Below are 17,430 nucleotides of genomic sequence, written 5' to 3'. Positions count from 1 at the left end.
AACCCCCCCGCCCACCCCCCCCTCAACAAACAGACCATCCATCTATCCATCCATTCATCCCTGATGACTTACTCTGCATAGATGTAGTTCACCCTAGACTTACTCTGCATAGATGTAGTTCCACCTAGACTTACTCTGTATAGATGTAGTTCCACCTAGACTTACTCTGCGTAGATGTAGTTCCACCTAGACTTACTCTGCGTAGATGTAGTTCCACCTAGACTTACTCTGTATAGATGTAGTTCCACCTAGCCCTGATGACTTACTCTGCATAGATGTAGTTCCACCTAGACTTACTCTGTATAGATGTAGTTCCACCTAGCCCTGATGACTTACTCTGTGTAGATGTAGTTCCACCTAGACTTACTCGGTATAGATGTAGTTCCACCTAGACTTACTCTGCATAGATGTAGTTCCACCTAGACTTACTCTGCATAGATGTAGTTCCACCTAGACTTACACTGTATAGATGTAGTTCCACCTAGACTTACTCTGTATAGATGTAGTTTCACCTAGCCCTGATGACTTACTCTGTATAGATGTAGTTCCACCTAGTCTTACTCTGCATAGATGTAGTTCCATCTAGACTTACTCTGCATAGATGTAGTTCCACCTAGACTTACTCTGTATAGATGTAGTTCCACCTAGACTTACTCTGCGTAGATGTAGTTCCACCTAGACTTACTCTGTATAGATGTAGTTCCACCTAGACTTACTCTGCATAGATGTAGTTCCACCTAGACTTACTCTGTATAGATGTAGTTCCACCTAGACTTACTCTGTATAGATGTAGTTCCACCTAGACTTACTCTGTATAGATGTAGTTCCACCTAGACTTACTCTGTATAGATGTAGTTCCACCTAGCCCTGATGACTTACTCTGTGTAGATGTAGTTCCACCTAGACTTACTCTGTATAGATGTAGTTCCACCTAGACTTACTCTGCATAGATGTAGTTCCACCTAGACTTACTCTGTATAGATGTAGTTCCACCTAGACTTACTCTGTATAGATGTAGTTCCACCTAGACTTACTCTGTATAGATGTAGTTCCACCTAGACTTACTCTGCATAGATGTAGTTCCACCTAGACTTACTCTGTATAGATGTAGTTCCACCTAGACTTACTCTGTATAGATGTAGTTCCACCTAGACTTACTCTGTATAGATGTAGTTCCACCTAGCCCTGATGACTTACTCTGTATAGATATAGTTCCACCTAGACTTACTCTGTATAGATGTAGTTCCACCTAGACTTACTCTGTATAGATGTAGTTCCACCTAGACTTACTCTGCATAGATGTAGTTCCACCTAGCCCTGATGACTTACTCTGTATAGATATAGTTCCACCTAGACTTACTCTGTATAGATGTAGTTCCACCTAGACTTACTCTGTATAGATGTAGTTCCACCTATCCCTGATGACTTACTCTGTATAGATATAGTTCCACCTAGACTTACTCTGTATAGATGTAGTTCCACCTAGACTTACTCTGCATAGATGTAGTTCCACCTATCCCTGATGACTTACTCTGTATAGATATAGTTCCACCTAGACTTACTCTGTATAGATGTAGTTCCACCTAGACTTACTCTGTATAGATGTAGTTCCACCTAGACTTACTCTGTATAGATGTAGTTCCACCTATCCCTGATGACTTACTCTGTATAGATATAGTTCCACCTAGACTTACTCTGTATAGATGTAGTTCCACCTAGACTTACTCTGCATAGATGTAGTTCCACCTAGACTTACTCTGTATAGATGTAGTTCCACCTAGACTTACTCTGTATAGATGTAGTTCCACCTAGACTTACTCTGCGTAGATGTAGTTCCACACAGCCAAGGGCTGCTCAACCCTGTTCCTGGAGAGATACTGTCCTGTAGGTTTTAACTCCAAACCTTGTTCCTGGAGAGATACCATCCTGTAGGTTTTAACTCCAACCCTGTTCCTGGAGAGCTACCGTAATGTAGGTTTCACCACAAGTTTTCACTAACCTTTGAAAACCTTACAGGAGGGTAAGTTCTCCAGGAACAGGGTTAGGGTGAAAACCTTACAGGAGGGTAGCTCTCCAGGAACAGGCTTAGGGTGAAAACATACAGGAGGGTAACTCCCCAGGAACAGGGTTAGGGTGAAAACCTTACAGGAGGGTAGCTCTCAAGGAACAGGGTTAGGGTGAAAACATACAGGAGGGTAGCTCTCCAGGAACAGGGTTAGGGTGAAAACCTTATAGGAGGGTAGCTCTCCAGGAACAGGATTAGGGTGAAAACCTTATAGGAGGGTAGCTCTCCAGGAACAGGATTAGGGTGAAAACCTTATAGGAGGGTAGCTCTCCAGGAACAGGATTAGGGTGAAAACCTTATAGGAGGGTAGCTATCCAGGAACAGGATTAGGGTGAAAACCTTATAGGAGGGTAGCTCTCCAGGAACAGGATTAGGGTGAAAACCTTATAGGAGGGTAGCTCTCCAGGAACAGGATTAGGGTGAAAACCTTATAGGAGGGTAGCTCTCCAGGAACAGGATTAGGGTGAAAATCTTATAGGAGGGTAGCTCTCCAGGAACAGGATTAGGGTGAAAACCTTATAGGAGGGTAGCTCTCCAGGAACAGGATTAGGGTGAAAACCTTATAGGAGGGTAGCTCTCCAGGAACAGGGTTAGGGTAAAAACGTTATAGGAGGGTAGCTCTCCAGGAACAGGATTAGGGTGAAAACCTTATAGGAGGGTAGCTCTCCAGGAACAGGCTTAGAGTAAAACCTACAGGAGGGTAGCTCTCCAGGAACAGGGTTAGGATGGAAACCTACAGGAGGGTAGCTCTCCAGGAACAGGGTTAGGATGAAAACCTTACAGGAGGGTAGCTCTCCAGGAACAGGCTTAGGGTAAAACCTACAGGAGGGTAGCTCTCCAGGAACAGGGTTAGGATGAAAACCTACAGGAGGGTAGCTCTCCAGGAACAGGGTTAGGATGAAAGCCTTACAGGAGGGTAGCTCTCCAGGAACAGGCTTAGGGTAAAACCTACAGGAGGGTAGCTCTCCAGGAACAGGGTTAGGATGAAAACCTACAGGAGGGTAGCTCTCCAGGGACAGGGTTAGGGTGAAAACCTTATAGGAGGGTAGCTCTCCAGGAACAGGATTAGGGTGAAAACCTTATAGGAGGGTAGCTCTCCAGGAACAGGATTAGGGTGAAAATCTTATAGGAGGGTAGCTCTCCAGGAACAGGATTAGGGTGAAAACCTTATAGGAGGGTAGCTCTCCAGGAACAGGATTAGGGTGAAAACCTTATAGGAGGGTAGCTCTCCAGGAACAGGGTTAGGGTAAAAACCTTATAGGAGGGTAGCTCTCCAGGAACAGGATTAGGGTGAAAACCTTATAGGAGGGTAGCTCTCCAGGAACAGGCTTAGAGTAAAACCTACAGGAGGGTAGCTCTCCAGGAACAGGGTTAGGATGAAAACCTACAGGAGGGTAGCTCTCCAGGAACAGGGTTAGGATGAAAACCTACAGGAGGGTAGCTCTCCAGGAACAGGGTTAGCATGAAAACCTACAGGAGGGTAGCTCTCCAGGGACAGGGTTAGGATGAAAACCTACAGGAGGGTAGCTCTCCAGGAACAGGGTTAGGGTGAAAACCTTATAGGAGGGTAGCTCTCCAGGAACAGGATTAGGGTGAAAATCTTATAGGAGGGTAGCTCTCCAGGAACAGGATTAGGGTGAAAACCTTATAGGAGGGTAGCTCTCCAGGAACAGGGTTAGGGTGAAAACCTTATAGGAGGGTAGCTCTCCAGGAACAGGGTTAGGGTAAAAACCTTATAGGAGGGTAGCTCTCCAGGAACAGGCTTAGAGTAAAACCTACAGGAGGGTAGCTCTCCAGGAACAGGGTTAGGATGAAAACCTACAGGAGGGTAGCTCTCCAGGAACAGGGTTAGGATGAAAACCTTACAGGAGGGTAGCTCTCCAGGAACAGGCTTAGGGTAAAACCTACAGGAGGGTAGCTCTCCAGGAACAGGGTTAGGATGAAAACCTACAGGAGGGTAGCTCTCCAGGAACAGGCTTAGGGTAAAACCTTCAGGAGGGTAGCTCTCCAGGAACAGGGTTAGGGTGAAAACCTTATAGGAGGGTAGCTCTCCAGGAACAGGATTAGGGTGAAAACCTTATAGGAGGGTAGCTCTCCAGGAACAGGATTAGGGTGAAAACCTTATAGGAGGGTAGCTCTCCAGGAACAGGATTAGGGTGAAAACCTTATAGGAGGGTAGCTCTCCAGGAACAGGATTAGGGTGAAAACCTTATAGGAGGGTAGCTCTCCAGGAACAGGATTAGGGTGAAAACCTTATAGGAGGGTAGCTCTCCAGGAACAGGATTAGGGTGAAAACCTTATAGGAGGGTAGCTCTCCAGGAACAGGATTAGGGTGAAAATCTTATAGGAGGGTAGCTCTCCAGGAACAGGATTAGGGTGAAAACCTTATAGGAGGGTAGCTCTCCAGGAACAGGATTAGGGTGAAAACCTTATAGGAGGGTAGCTCTCCAGGAACAGGGTTAGGGTAAAAACGTTATAGGAGGGTAGCTCTCCAGGAACAGGATTAGGGTGAAAACCTTATAGGAGGGTAGCTCTCCAGGAACAGGCTTAGAGTAAAACCTACAGGAGGGTAGCTCTCCAGGAACAGGGTTAGGATGGAAACCTACAGGAGGGTAGCTCTCCAGGAACAGGGTTAGGATGAAAACCTTACAGGAGGGTAGCTCTCCAGGAACAGGCTTAGGGTAAAACCTACAGGAGGGTAGCTCTCCAGGAACAGGGTTAGGATGAAAACCTACAGGAGGGTAGCTCTCCAGGAACAGGGTTAGGATGAAAACCTTACAGGAGGGTAGCTCTCCAGGAACAGGCTTAGGGTAAAACCTACAGGAGGGTAGCTCTCCAGGAACAGGGTTAGGATGAAAACCTACAGGAGGGTAGCTCTCCAGGGACAGGGTTAGGGTGAAAACCTTATAGGAGGGTAGCTCTCCAGGAACAGGATTAGGGTGAAAACCTTATAGGAGGGTAGCTCTCCAGGAACAGGATTAGGGTGAAAATCTTATAGGAGGGTAGCTCTCCAGGAACAGGATTAGGGTGAAAACCTTATAGGAGGGTAGCTCTCCAGGAACAGGATTAGGGTGAAAACCTTATAGGAGGGTAGCTCTCCAGGAACAGGATTAGGGTGAAAACCTTATAGGAGGGTAGCTCTCCAGGAACAGGGTTAGGGTAAAAACCTTATAGGAGGGTAGCTCTCCAGGAACAGGATTAGGGTGAAAACCTTATAGGAGGGTAGCTCTCCAGGAACAGGCTTAGAGTAAAACCTACAGGAGGGTAGCTCTCCATGAACAGGGTTAGGATGAAAACCTACAGGAGGGTAGCTCTCCAGGAACAGGGTTAGGATGAAAACCTACAGGAGGGTAGCTCTCCAGGAACAGGGTTAGGATGAAAACCTTACAGGAGGGTAGCTCTCCAGGAACAGGCTTAGGGTAAAACCTACAGGAGGGTAGCTCTCCAGGAACAGGGTTAGGATGAAAACCTACAGGAGGGTAGCTCTCCAGGGACAGGGTTAGGATGAAAACCTACAGGAGGGTAGCTCTCCAGGAACAGGGTTAGGGTGAAAACCTTATAGGAGGGTAGCTCTCCAGGAACAGGATTAGGGTGAAAACCTTATAGGAGGGTAGCTCTCCAGGAACAGGATTAGGGTGAAAATCTTATAGGAGGGTAGCTCTCCAGGAACAGGATTAGGGTGAAAACCTTATAGGAGGGTAGCTCTCCAGGAACAGGGTTAGGGTAAAAACCTTATAGGAGGGTAGCTCTCCAGGAACAGGCTTAGGGTAAAACCTACAGGAGGGTAGCTCTCCAGGAACAGGGTTAGGATGAAAACCTACAGGAGGGTAGCTCTCCAGGGACAGGGTTAGGATGAAAACCTACAGGAGGGTAGCTCTCCAGGAACAGGCTTAGGGTAAAACCTACAGGAGGGTAGCTCTCCAGGAACAGGGTTAGGATGAAAACCTACAGGAGGGTAGCTCTCCAGGAACAGGCTTAGGGTAAAACCTTCAGGAGGGTAGCTCTCCAGGAACAGGGTTAGGATGAAAACCTACAGGAGGGTAGCTCTCCAGGGACAGGGTTAGGATGAAAACCTTACAGGAGGGTAGCTCTCCAGGAACAGGGTTAGGATGAAAACCTTACAGGAGGGTAGCTCTCCAGGAACAGGGTTAGGATGAAAACCTACAGGAGGGTAGCTCTCCAGGGACAGGGTTAGGATGAAAACCGTACAGGAGGGTAGCTCTCCAGGAACAGGGTTAGGATGAAAACCTTACAGGAGGGTAGCTCTCCAGGAACAGGGTTAGGATGAAAACCTTACAGGAGGGTAGCTCTCCAGGAACAGGGTTGGACAGCCCTGATTCAGCTCAAGGCCACAGTACCAACCTGCTTCAGCTCAAAGTCAGTAGAGAATCTCCTGGTCACTCCGTTGATGAGGTTAGAGAATGAGAAGGATCCAGCACCATATCTGCCAGGTACAGAGATGTGTTATTATTATCTTTACTTAGTGAACAAACATCAGTTTTTCTGATACATGTTCACAGTTACATGATGTCCAATAGCCCCACCTAGACTTACTCTGTATAGATGTAGTTCCACCTAGACTTACTCTGTATAGATGTAGTTCCACCTAGACTTACTCTGTATAGATGTAGTTCCACCTAGACTTACTCTGTATAGATGTAGTTCCACCTAGACTTACTCTGTATAGATGTAGTTCCACCTAGACTTACTCTGTATAGATGTAGTTCCACCTAGACTTACTCTGTATAGATGTAGTTCCACCTAGCCCTGATGACTTACTCTGTATAGATGTAGTTCCACCTAGACTTACTCTGTATAGATGTAGTTCCACCTAGACTTACTCTGTATAGATGTAGTTCCACCTAGACTTACTCTGTATAGATGTAGTTCCACCTAGACTTACTCTGCATAGATGTAGTTCCACCTAGACTTACTCTGTATAGATGTAGTTCCACCTAGCCCTGATGACTTACTCTGTATAGATGTAGTTCCACCTAGACTTACTCTGTATAGATGTAGTTCCACCTAGACTTACTCTGTATAGATGTAGTTCCACCTAGACTTACTCTGTATAGATGTAGTTCCACCTAGACTTACTCTGTATAGATGTAGTTCCACCTAGACTTACTCTGTATAGATGTAGTTCCACCTAGCCCTGATGACTTACTCTGTATAGATGTAGTTCCACCTAGACTTACTCTGTATAGATGTAGTTCCACCTAGACTTACTCTGTATAGATGTAGTTCCACCTAGACTTACTCTGTATAGATGTAGTTCCACCTAGACTTACTCTGCATAGATGTAGTTCCACCTAGACTTACTCTGTATAGATGTAGTTCCACCTAGACTTACTCTGCATAGATGTAGTTCCACCTAGACTTACTCTGTATAGATGTAGTTCCACCTAGACTTACTCTGTATAGATGTAGTTCCACCTAGACTTACTCTGTATAGATGTAGTTCCACCTAGACTTACTCTGTACAGATGTAGTTCCACCTATCCCTAATGACTTACTCTGTATAGATGTAGTTCCACCTAGACTTACTCTGTATAGATGTAGTTCCACCTAGACTTACTCTGTATAGATGTAGTTCCACCTGGCCCTGATGACTTACTCTGTATAGATGTAGTTCCACCTAGACTTACTCTGTACAGATGTAGTTCCACCTAGACTTACTCTGTATAGATGTAGTTCCACCTAGACTTACTCTGTATAGATGTAGTTCCACCTAGACTTACTCTGTATAGATGTAGTTCCACCTAGACTTACTCTGTATAGATGTAGTTCCACCTAGCCCTGATGACTTACTCTGTATAGATGTAGTTCCACCTAGACTTACTCTGTATAGATGTAGTTCCACCTAGACTTACTCTGTATAGATGTAGTTCCACCTAGACTTACTCTGTATAGATGTAGTTCCACCTAGACTTACTCTGTATAGATGTAGTTCCACCTAGACTTACTCTGTATAGATGTAGTTCCACCTAGACTTACCTGATGATGTTTCCTGTCTGTATAGATGTAGTTCCACCTAGACTTACTCTGTATAGATGTAGTTCCACCTAGACTTACTCTGTATAGATGTAGTTCCACCTAGACTTACTCTGTATAGATGTAGTTCCACCTAGACTTACTCTGTACAGATGTAGTTCCACCTATCCCTAATGACTTACTCTGTATAGATGTAGTTCCACCTAGACTTACTCTGTATAGATGTAGTTCCACCTAGACTTACTCTGTATAGATGTAGTTCCACCTGGCCCTGATGACTTACTCTGTATAGATGTAGTTCCACCTAGACTTACTCTGTACAGATGTAGTTCCACCTAGCCCTGATGACTTACTCTGTATAGATGTAGTTCCACCTAGCCCTGATGACTTACTCTGTATAGATGTAGTTCCACCTAGACTTACTCTGTATAGATGTAGTTCCACCTATCCCTGATGACTTACTCTGTATAGATGTAGTTCCACCTAGACTTACTCTGTATAGATGTAGTTCCACCTAGACTTACTCTGTACAGATGTAGTTCCACCTATCCCTAATGACTTACTCTGTATAGATGTAGTTCCACCTAGACTTACTCTGTATAGATGTAGTTCCACCTAGCCCTGATGACTTACTCTGTATAGATGCAGTTCCACCTATCCCTGATGACTTACTCTGCATAGATGTAGTTCCACCTAGACTTACTCTGTATAGATGTAGTTCCACCTAGCCCTGATGACTTACTCTGTATAGATGTAGTTCCACCTAGCCCTGATGAAGTCCCAGGCCAGGGGCATCCCCACCACGTTACCAGCGATGTAGTTGATGGTGGAGGTGCAGTCCTGCTTTCGGATCTTAGCTGGATCCAGGGAATAATCCAGATACCTGTTTCAACACAAAACAGGAATTTGTGAATCCTCTCGAGTGGGATTCTGATGAATCGATAAGTCTGATTTTTTTACCTAATGGTGTTGCTCTAAACATGCACAAACACAGCGTTTTAAAAGCGCAGGGCTTGTGATTTTATTTTTACTTTTACAGGAATAATTGTTCTCATGCAGGAATGATATACAGTACCTTCAGAAAGTATTCACACTCCTTGACTTTTTACAAATGTTGTTGTGTTACAGGCTGAATATAAAGTTAATTACATTTAGATTTTTTTGCCACCCACACACAATATCCCATAATATCAAAGAGGAATTATGTTTTTCAAACCAGGTGTGGAAAGCTCTACACACAGCTGTAATGGCTCTTAGAGATTTACCCATAAAGACTCACAGCAGTAATCGCTCTTAGAGACCCATAAAGACTCACAGCAGTAATCGCTCTTAGATACAGTGCCTTGCGAAAGTATTCGGCCCCCTTGAACTTTGCGACCTTTTGCAGGTGGATTGTATTTATCATCATTAGTCATTTAGGTCAACATTGGATCATTCAGAGATCCTCACTGAACTTCTGGAGAGAGTTTGCTGCACTGAAAGTAAAGGGGCTGAATAATTTTGCACGCCCAATTTTTCAGTTTTTGATTTGTTAAAAAAGTTTGAAATATCCAATAAATGTCGTTCCACTTCATGATTGTGTCCCACTTGTTGTTGATTCTTCACAAAAAAATACAGTTTTATATCTTTATGTTTGAAGCCTGAAATGTGGCAAAAGGTGGCAAAGTTCAAGGGGGCCAAATATACTTTCGCAAGGCACTGTATTTACCCATAAAGACACACAGCTGTAATCACTCTTAGAGATTTACCCATAAAGACTCACAGCTGTAATCGCTCTTAGAGATTTACCCATAAAGACACACAGCTGTAATCGCTCTTAGATATTTACCCGTAAAGACACACAGCTGTAATCGCTCTTAGATATTTACCCGTAAAGACACACAGCTGTAATCGCTCTTAGACATTTACCCATAAAGACACACAGCTGTAATCGCTCTTAGAGATTTACCCATAAAGACACACAGCTGTAATCGCTCTTAGAGATTTACCCATAAAGACACACAGCTGTAATCGCTCTTAGAGATTTACCCGTAAAGACACCCAGCTGTAATCGCTCTTAGACATTTACCCATAAAGACACACAGCTGTAATCGCTCTTAGAGATTTACCCATAAAGACACACAGCTGTAATCGCTCTTAGACATTTACCCATAAAGACACACAGCTGTAATCACTCTTAGAGATTTACCCATAAAGACACACAGCTGTAATCGCTCTTAGAGATTTACCCATAAAGACACACAGCTGTAATCGCTCTTAGATATGTACCCGTAAAGACACACAGCTGTAATCGCTGCCAAAGATGATTCTAACATGCATTGACTCAGGGGTGCGAATTCTTATGTAAATGTCATTGTGGGGTATTGTGTGTAGATGGGTGAGAAACAAATAAATCTTTAATCCATTTTGAATTCTGTCTGTAACAACAACATGTGGACGAAGGGGTATCTTTCTGAAGGCACATGAGGAGAAAGAGGGAATGTCTCCCTATCTATTGATGTAAATATATCCCCTGTCTCATTCCCAATCTGTCCACTAGATAGCAGTAGGAGATCAAATGACATGTCTTAGCCACTTGAAACCAGTTGCATGGGTTTGGGTAGTGAGTGAGTCACAAATGACTGCCATCTTAAAATGATGTGGACGGAGAAGGGAATGCATTGCTTTACAGTGACCATTAGGGTATGAATACACGATGATGTGGACGGAGAAGGGAAAGCATTGCTTTACAGTGACCATTAGGGTATGAATACACGATGATGTGGACGGAGAAGGGAAAGCATTGCTTTACAGTGACCATTAGGGTATGAATACACTATGATGTGGACGGAGAAGGGAAAGCATTGCTTTACAGTGACCATTAGGGTATGAATACACGATGATGTGGACGGAGAAGGGAAAGCATTGCTTTACAGTGACCATTAGGGTATGAATACACGATGATGTGGACGGAGAAGGGAAAGCATTGCTTTACAGTGACCATTAGGGTATGAATACATGCTGATGTGGACGGAGAAGGGAAAGCATTGCTTTACAGTGACCATTAGGGTATGAATACACGATGATGTGGACGGAGAAGGGAAAGCATTGCTTTACAGTGACCATTAGGGTATGAATACACGATGATGTGGACGGAGAAGGGAAAGCATTGCTTTACAGTGACCATTAGGGTATGAATACACGATGATGTGGACGGAGAAGGGAAAGCATTGCTTTACAGTGACCATTAGGGTATGAATACACGATGATGTGGACGGAGAAGGGAAAGCATTGCTTTACAGTGACCATTAGGGTATGAATACACGATGATGTGGACGGAGAAGGGAAAGCATTGCTTTACAGTGACCATTAGGGTATGAATACACTATGATGTGGACGGAGAAGGGAAAGCATTGCTTTTACAGTGACCATTAGGGTATGAATACATGCTGATGTGGACGGAGAAGGGAAAGCATTGCTTTACAGTGACCATTAGGGTATGAATACACGATGATGTGGACGGAGAAGGGAAAGCATTGCTTTACAGTGACCATTAGGGTATGAATACATGATGATGTGGACGGAGAAGGGAAAGCATTGCTTTACAGTGACCATTAGGGTATGAATACACGATGATGTGGACGGAGAAGGGAAAGCATTGCTTTACAGTGACCCTTAGGGTATGAATACATGCTGATGTGGACGGAGAAGGGAAAGCATTGCTTTACAGTGACCATTAGGGTATGAATACACGATGATGTGGACGGAGAAGGGAAAGCATTGCTTTACAGTGACCATTAGTCTTTTCCTGTTGTAAACCAGGGAGACGGATCAACACGTGGAGGATGAATACGCAATGATGTGGACGGAGAAGGGAAAGCATTGCTTTACAGTGACCATTAGGGTATGAATACATGCTGATGTGGACGGAGAAGGGAAAGCATTGCTTTACAGTGACCCTTAGGGTATGAATACATGCTGATGTGGACGGAGAAGGGAAAGCATTGCTTTACAGTGACCATGAGGGTATGAATACACAATGATGTGGACGGAGAAGTGAAAGCATTGCTTTACAGTGACCCTTAGGGTGGACCCTTTCCATGCAGACTAAACCTTGGCACTTTTTTATGACATTGCCAGCAGTAAGATTTGAGTTTCCAAAAAGACAGCTTTCACTTTCTATGTTCAGACAACAACTAAACTCATTTGGGGGACCCGTTACCGGGTCCAAAACAACGGCTCAGAGTTGAACAGGGTAAAGGTCTAGCGTCACTCCAACTTTAGTGTTGTGTGGTTTGGTTCACGAAACCAGACCTTTTCTTCAACAAAACACAAGATGAAGTGGTTCTGAGTGTTAGCTCCTGCTGAGGATTCTGTACCTACCTGTTCAGCAGCCATGGGACCTTAGTACAGACCAGGGAGGACCTCAGCTTGGCAGCCTCTGTACCTACCTGTTCAGCAGCCATGGGACCTTAGTACAGGCCAGGGAGGACCTCAGCTTGGCAGCCTCTGTACCTACCTGTTCAGCAGCCATGGGACCTTAGTACAGGCCAGGGAGGACCTCAGCTTGGCAGCCTCTGTGGCTACTGTGGCGTTCTTGAACATCTGCCAGGCGAAGTCCCATTCCGCCACCCCTCCTGCTGCGATAGCGTTACAGTACACTGTTGTCTTCAGGTTGGGGTGAATCCTGTCCATAAAGAGTTGCATAAACACACAACATCAGCATCATTGAAGAGAAGGAAACCAATCACGTTAACTCTAAACATCCTTAGGGTTTCTACTTTTCCCATCATTACCAGTTGGAGGAGCCACAGGTTTCTCTACTTATTCCTTCCTGATTCCAGGAATCCTTCAGCTGGGATTTCTGGTAAACCTGGGAATTTTGGGAAAGACCCAGGATATGGAAACCCGGATAATTGTGCTTCGTACTCACTGGTTGTGGTCTGGGTTCAGCATCCACTCTCTGAACCAATCGCTGGTGAGAACCCTGCAGCGCTCCACTCCCATTCGACACGCAAAGGATATGGCGTTGATCTGGTTGTATCTGAGAGGTAGGAGAGACAGGAGGGACAGGGCTGTAGAACGGCCCACAACACATTATGGTAATATTGATCTGGTTGTATCTGAGAGGTAGGAGAGACAGGAGGGACAGGGCTGTAGAACGGACCACAACACATTATGGTAATATTGATCTGGTTGTATCTGAGAGGTAGGAGAGACAGGAGGGACAGGGCTGTAGAACGGACCACAACACATTATGGTAATATTGATCTGGTTGTATCTGAGAGATAGGAGAGACAGGAGGGACAGGGCTGTAGAACGGCCCACAACACATTATGGTAATATTGATCTGGTTGTATCTGAGAGATAGGAGAGACAGGAGGGACAGGGCTGTAGAACGGCCCACAACACATTATGGTAATATTGATCTGGTTGTATCTGAGAGGTTGGAGAGACAGGAGGACAGGGCTGTAGAGACGGACCACAACACATTATGGTAATATTGATCTGGTTGTATCTGAGAGATAGGAGAGACAGGAGGGACAGGGCTGTAGAGGGACCACAACACATTATGGTACGGCCCACAACACATTATGGTAATATTGATCTGGTTGTATCTGAGAGATAGGAGAGACAGGAGGGACAGGGCTGTAGAACGGACCACAACACATTATGGTAATATTGATCTGGTTGTATCTGAGAGGTAGGAGAGACAGGAGGGACAGGGCTGTAGAACGGCCCACAACACATTATGGTAATATTGATCTGAGAGGTAGGAGAGACAGGAGGGACAGGGCTGTAGAACGGCCCACAACACATTATGGTAATATTGATCTGGTTGTATCTGAGAGGTAGGAGAGACAAGAGGGACAGGGCTGTAGAACGGACCACAACACATTATGGTAATATTGATCTGGTTGTATCTGAGAGATAGGAGAGACAGGAGGGACAGGGCTGTAGAACGGCCCACAACACATTATGGTAATATTGATCTGGTTGTATCTGAGAGATAGGAGAGACAGGAGGGACAGGGCTGTAGAACGGACCACAACACATTATGGTAATATTGATCTGGTTGTATCTGAGAGGTAGGAGAGACAGGAGGGACAGGGCTGTAGAACGGCCCACAACACATTATGGTAATATTGATCTGGTTGTATCTGAGAGGTAGGAGAGACAGGAGGGACAGGGCTGTAGAACGGCCCACAACACATTATGGTAATATTGATCTGGTTGTATCTGAGAGGTAGGAGAGACAGGAGGGACAGGGCTGTAGAACGGCCCACAACACATTATGGTAATATTGATCTGGTTGTATCTGAGAGGTAGGAGAGACAGGAGGGACAGGGCTGTAGAACGGACCACAACACATTATGGTAATATTGATCTGGTTGTATCTGAGAGGTAGGAGAGACAGGAGGGACAGGGCTGTAGAACGGCCCACAACACATTATGGTAATATTGATCTGGTTGTATCTGAGAGGTAGGAGAGACAGGAGGGACAGGGCTGTAGAACGGCCCACAACACATTATGGTAATATTGATCTGGTTGTATCTGAGAGATAGGAGAGACAGGAGGGACAGGGCTGTAGAACGGCCCACAACACATTATGGTAATATTGATCTGGTTGTATCTGAGAGATAGGAGAGACAGGAGGGACAGGGCTGTAGAACGGCCCACAACACATTATGGTAATATTGATCTGGTTGTATCTGAGAGATAGGAGAGACAGGAGGGACAGGGCTGTAGAACGGCCCACAACACATTATGGTAATATTGATCTGGTTGTATCTGAGAGGTAGGAGAGACAGGAGGGACAGGGCTGTAGAACGGCCCACAACACATTATGGTAATATTGATCTGGTTGTATCTGAGAGGTAGGAGAGACAGGAGGGACAGGGCTGTAGAACGGCCCACAACACATTATGGTAATATTGATCTGGTTGTATCTGAGAGATAGGAGAGACAGGAGGGACAGGGCTGTAGAACGGCCCACAACACATTATGGTAATATTGATCTGGTTGTATCTGAGAGATAGGAGAGACAGGAGGGACAGGGCTGTAGAACGGCCCACAACACATTATGGTAATATTGATCTGGTTGTATCTGAGAGGTAGGAGAGACAGGAGGGACAGGGCTGTAGAACGGCCCACAACACATTATGGTAATATTGATCTGGTTGTATCTGAGAGATAGGAGAGACAGGAGGGACAGGGCTGTAGAACGGCCCACAACGGTAATATTGCGTTGATCTGGTTGTATCTGAGAGATAGGAGAGACAGAAGGGACAGGGCTGTAGAACGGACCACAACACATTATGGTAATATTGATCTGGTTGTATCTGAGAGGTAGGAGAGACAGGAGGGACAGGGCTGTAGAACGGCCCACAACACATTATGGTAATATTGATCTGGTTGTATCTGAGAGATAGGAGAGACAGGAGGGACAGGGCAGTAGAACGGACCACAACACATTATGGTAATATTGATCTGGTTGTATCTGAGAGGTAGGAGAGACAGGAGGGACAGGGCTGTAGAACGGACCACAACACATTATGGTAATATTGATCTGGTTGTATCTGAGAGGTAGGAGAGACAGGAGGGACAGGGCTGTAGAACGGCCCACAACACATTATGGTAATATTGATCTGGTTGTATCTGAGAGGTAGGAGAGACAGGAGGGACAGGGCTGTAGAACGGCCCACAACACATTATGGTAATATTGATCTGGTTGTATCTGAGAGGTAGGAGAGACAAGAGGGACAGGGCTGTAGAACGGCCCACAACACATTATGGTAATATTGATCTGGTTGTATCTGAGAGGTAGGAGAGACAGGAGGGACAGGGCTGTAGAACGGACCACAACACATTATGGTAATATTGATCTGGTTGTATCTGAGAGATAGGAGAGACAGGAGGGACAGGGCTGTAGAACGGACCACAACACATTATGGTAATATTGATCTGGTTGTATCTGAGAGATAGGAGAGACAGGAGGGACAGGGCTGTAGAACGGCCCACAACACATTATGGTAATATTGATCTGGTTGTATCTGAGAGGTAGGAGAGACAGGAGGGACAGGGCTGTAGAACGGCCCACAACACATTATGGTAATATTGATCTGGTTGTATCTGAGAGATAGGAGAGACAGGAGGGACAGGGCTGTAGAACGGCCCACAACACATTATGGTAATATTGATCTGGTTGTATCTGAGAGATAGGAGAGACAGGAGGGACAGGGCTGTAGAACGGCCCACAACACATTATGGTAATATTGATCTGGTTGTATCTGAGAGATAGGAGAGACAGGAGGGACAGGGCTGTAGAACGGCCCACAACACATTATGGTAATATTGATCTGGTTGTATCTGAGAGATAGGAGAGACAAGAGGGACAGGGCTGTAGAACGGCCCACAACACATTATGGTAATATTGATCTGGTTGTATCTGAGAGGTAGGAGAGACAAGAGGGACAGGGCTGTAGAACGGCCCACAACACATTATGGTAATATTGATCTGGTTGTATCTGAGAGATAGGAGAGACAGGAGGGACAGGGCTGTAGAACGGCCCACAACACATTATGGTAATATTGATCTGGTTGTATCTGAGAGATAGGAGAGACAGGAGGGACAGGGCTGTAGAACGGCCCACAACACATTATGGTAATATTGATCTGGTTGTATCTGAGAGGTAGGAGAGACAGGAGGGACAGGGCTGTAGAACGGCCCACAACACATTATGGTAATATTGATCTGGTTGTATCTGAGAGATAGGAGAGACAGGAGGGACAGGGCTGTAGAACGGCCCACAACACATTATGGTAATATTGATCTGGTTGTATCTGAGAGGAGGAGAGACAGGAGGGACAGGGCTGTAGAACGGACCACAACACATTATGGTAATATTGATCTGGTTGTATCTGAGAGATAGGAGAGACAGGAGGGACAGGGCTGTAGAACGGCCCACAACACATTATGGTAATATTGATCTGGTTGTATCTGAGAGGTAGGAGAGACAGGAGGGACAGGGCTGTAGAACGGCCCACAACACATTATGGTAATATTGATCTGGTTGTATCTGAGAGGTAGGAGAGACAAGAGGGACAGGGCTGTAGAACGGCCCACAACACATTATGGTAATATTGATCTGGTTGTATCTGAGAGGTAGGAGAGACAGGAGGGACAGGGCTGTAGAACGGCCCACAACACATTATGGTAATATCTAAGGGTTCATCCCAAATAGCACCCTATTCCCTATGTAGTGCACTCCTTTTGAAAACAGACCGATAATGTGTATTTACTGTTGTAAGAGAAGCGACAGAAAGATATATTTACAAATACAATTATGTATCTTAAAATAACATTTAATTTGAAAAGCAGAGTTGTTAC

General features: G+C 45.2%; 2 long non-coding RNA genes and 1 pseudogene across 45 annotated transcripts; 1 reads left to right on the top strand and 2 right to left on the bottom strand.

Annotated features, from left to right (window-relative positions):
- Nucleotides 1-17,430, bottom strand: part of LOC127923835 (aminopeptidase N-like) — a 50,060-nt pseudogene that overhangs the window by 676 nt on the left and 31,954 nt on the right.
- Nucleotides 37-5,793, bottom strand: LOC127923833 (uncharacterized). The gene is made up of 8 exons (XR_008115728.1): nt 5,363-5,793; nt 5,189-5,319; nt 4,754-5,100; nt 3,884-4,624; nt 1,716-2,927; nt 932-1,179; nt 676-768; nt 37-450 (listed from the first exon to the last, which is right to left on the bottom strand). It is a non-coding gene; the product is annotated as an uncharacterized LOC127923833 (long non-coding RNA).
- Nucleotides 13,115-17,420, top strand: LOC127923832 (uncharacterized). 44 transcript variants are annotated; one of them, XR_008115703.1, is made up of 10 exons: nt 13,120-13,247; nt 13,664-13,742; nt 14,049-14,127; nt 14,365-14,443; nt 14,602-14,917; nt 15,076-15,154; nt 15,548-16,100; nt 16,575-16,732; nt 16,969-17,126; nt 17,206-17,420. It is a non-coding gene; the product is annotated as an uncharacterized LOC127923832 (long non-coding RNA). The 44 variants fall into 44 exon arrangements; XR_008115696.1 differs by having other exon boundaries at nt 14,049-14,206; nt 14,760-14,917; XR_008115693.1 differs by having other exon boundaries at nt 14,049-14,206; nt 14,681-14,917.

Source organism: Oncorhynchus keta, unplaced genomic scaffold, assembly GCF_023373465.1.
Source record: "Oncorhynchus keta strain PuntledgeMale-10-30-2019 unplaced genomic scaffold, Oket_V2 Un_contig_3294_pilon_pilon, whole genome shotgun sequence".
Classification (NCBI taxonomy): domain Eukaryota; kingdom Metazoa; phylum Chordata; class Actinopteri; order Salmoniformes; family Salmonidae; genus Oncorhynchus; species Oncorhynchus keta.
Note: the sequence above shows the minus strand (reverse complement) of the source record. Positions and strands in the feature narration are given on the sequence as shown.